The sequence below is a fragment of the Hydra vulgaris genome, chromosome 08, assembly GCF_038396675.1.
Source record: "Hydra vulgaris chromosome 08, alternate assembly HydraT2T_AEP".
Lineage (NCBI taxonomy): Eukaryota > Metazoa > Cnidaria > Hydrozoa > Anthoathecata > Hydridae > Hydra > Hydra vulgaris.
In genome coordinates this window covers 46581060-46584190 of record NC_088927.1, presented here as the reverse complement: position 1 = coordinate 46584190, position 3131 = coordinate 46581060, and the positions used below count along the sequence as shown (strand labels likewise).

The window sequence follows — 3131 nt, the reverse complement described above, 5'->3', positions numbered from 1 at the left end:
AAAGTAAAAATAGTAAGTAATAATAGTAATAAAGAACAAAAAAAAAAAAAAAATACATATATATATATATAAATATATATATATATATATATATATATATATATATATGTAAATATATATATATATATATATATATATATATATATATATATATATATATATATGTTATAATAAAATAATTTATATGTATGCGTTTTTGCTTGAGAGTGGCTGAATCTATAAAGGTAGATGTATTTTATATGGTGTTATATTTAACACTTCCAAAAACGACTACTTCTATGGCCTCATTTTTATTGACAATAATCTATCGATACATTGATTTTCGATTTATAAATGATGTTTTTCTCTGTATTTACTTATTCATTACATTTTCTCATTTCAGATTTATCGTATGATGGATTTATGCGATATAGAAGAACAAAGTATTGTAAATTTGCATGAATTTTTTAATAACGTCTACTAATAATTAATCCAGTCAACGTCTAAACTTCAATATTGCCCATTTTAAAGTATTTTCTAGGCATTTCTAAATGTGTTTTTTATTCACATCGTTTTACAAGCAAGACCTGCAAGCAAATTTGAGCTGAAAAATTTTTCTTAGCCTTTAAGAAGATTTGATGTTGTTCTTTGTTTAATTTAATTTGTTTAAATATAGTAGGTTTAATAAATAAATGTTTGTTTGTTCTAGGTTTTTTACTTATTTGTTTTCAGGTTCTTAAGAACTTGGCAACTTAACTAAGCAAGTTTTTTTTTATTTTTTAGCGCAATTGGAAAGAGCTTAAAGCTCTTTTTTAGTGCAATTGGAGAGAACTGAAGTGTTTTTTAGTCACTTCACACAGTATAACTGGTACTGATTTGAGTAAGTTTACTATTTTTTTTTATTTGTTATTCGATTCATTTTATATTAGATATATAATTTATGTATTTAACATAGAAAACTGACGGTAATTTGTTGACACGAAAGTCATCAACTTATCACGAAAGTGATTACTTATTTAAATAACTTTGTGCATTGTGATCTAGATTCTTTGTTAAATTAAAAACAATTGATGTAAATAAATATTTTTAAATATTTTTGATAAACAGCTTATGCATATAAACATAAAAAGATATGGATTTAAATTATTTAACTATAATTATTACTCAATTGTTCAAAAATTGTAATAAATAAAATCTTTTTAGTCTAAGTATTTTATTTGTTAAAATATTTTAAGTCGTGGTGTTATTCACCAGTGTTACTACATTGTGTTGTCTAGCCTTTTTATAATTTTTTCTTTTTTAATTACTCTGGAGACACAGTAATTGTGCTTACAAATATTTTATGCTATGCGCTAATGCTACTGTGTTTTGTGTTGATAGACCTTGGCTGTTATAGCTATTTTTTTATTCTTTATATTTTCTGTTATATTTTTATCCTAATTCTACTAACAATAAAATGCAAACAATACTTTTTTATTTACAAATTTATTTTTCATTTCTTTTATTAGGTATTTGCAGGCTTTTCTTGACTTTTTTACTGGTACCTGAGTTTTGACAGATTTTAAAAAGAACTTAACTGGTGCTAATGCGATCTTTATGACGATAACTATAAGCAATAACATTGCTAGGGAGTTAAAGTTAAAATATTATTTATCGACGAATTTGTTTTTAATTTTTTAGAATATATATCAAGTTATTAATGTGTTTTTGTTGTTAATGATTTAATTACTCATAACCCGTATTAGGGGTTGCTTACTGCTAGTTTTTTTATTTTTGTCGCTGTTGTAAATTTCTACTGTTATTATTATAATTTTAGTTGTCATTGTTATTACTACTGCTATTATCACAATGATTATTACTATATTATTATACAGACCAACAAAAAAAATTTTTTCTTGGTGCCGAGCAAACAATTTGTTTTTTGTATAGCATTTCTCATTTTGATTTCAAATGTGCAACTCATATTTCACCATCACGTCAAGTTGTAAAGATAGTTGTAAGCATTTATATCATTTGCACTTTCAATTAAAGTGCAAAAGCGAATTTAAAAAAAATTGGGGAAAAAAATTATATAGTTGGGCCAGTAATGGTACCAACTGTTAGCCAACTGTTTTATTACTGTTGGATCGTTAATGGTACCAACAGTTTATAAAACAGTTGGCTAAGTTTTGTTAAAAGCGTTATGTTTTTTTCACGGTACCAACTAAATAGCTGTTGGACTGTTGGCCCAACTATAGTTTGTTATAATAGTTGTATAATAGTTGGTTATAAGGATCGGGCCAACTACTAACCAACTGTTCAATTTTTACTGGGATATGTCCAAAACATAGTTATAAAATATGTATTTCAAAAAATCATAATCCATGGTTCTAATCGTTCGTGTGTCCAATAACTATACTTTTCAGCATGTTTTTCGTTAAAAATAATTTTTTGTAAAACGGTGAGATTGTTCATAAAACGGTGAGATTGTTTATAAAATAACCACAGTTGTTAAATTAATAAAGAAATATCATTAGATATGTCATTGATTTTCAAAGCGTGTTTATTTATGATGCATTAAAGACCCACACGAAGTTGAGTAAAACCTTAAGTGTCCAATAACTGTACTGTTTACCCTATATTAGATTGTTAATAATTGAATTGGTAAACAAAATAAATTTATATAATTTTTGTTTATATATCCGCATTTTCTTTCAAACAACTGGATATCCATTTACAGACAATTTGCTAAATGCGGTATATCCATTTGAAAAAGATTTTATTGAAAGTTTATAAACCTTAAACAACCTAATTATCTTTTTATAGTATATAACTTTCTTTAACATATAACTCTGTGTATTTAATATTTTGGAAATTATATTATAAATATAATGTGAATGTAAACAATGTCCTGTTAAAGTAATGGAAACTATTAAGTTTTAATATTCACGACGTGAATTAAAGTTTATTTCGGGGAGTTAAATATGAAACAATATACCATAGTACTTTTTTATTTTATATTTAATTTTAAAGTTTAAAAAAAGTGAAAGTGTAGTTGTAATAGTGATGATCAGGTATCATTCCATAATCAGTTCAGTTATCAGATTTAGATATCAGTTCAGTATCAGTTATTTTATAATCAGGTTTTTTGAATTGTGGCTGTTGTAATAAAC

The 3131-nt window shown here is 24.9% G+C and overlaps 1 long non-coding RNA gene across 1 annotated transcript; it reads left to right on the top strand.

The window, feature by feature from the left end:
• The first annotated feature begins 326 nt into the window (after positions 1-326).
• LOC136084339 (uncharacterized) lies at positions 327-1679 on the top strand. Its single transcript, XR_010640495.1, has 2 exons — positions 327-859; positions 1488-1679. It is a non-coding gene; the product is annotated as an uncharacterized LOC136084339 (long non-coding RNA).
• Positions 1680-3131: the final 1452 nt, after the last annotated feature.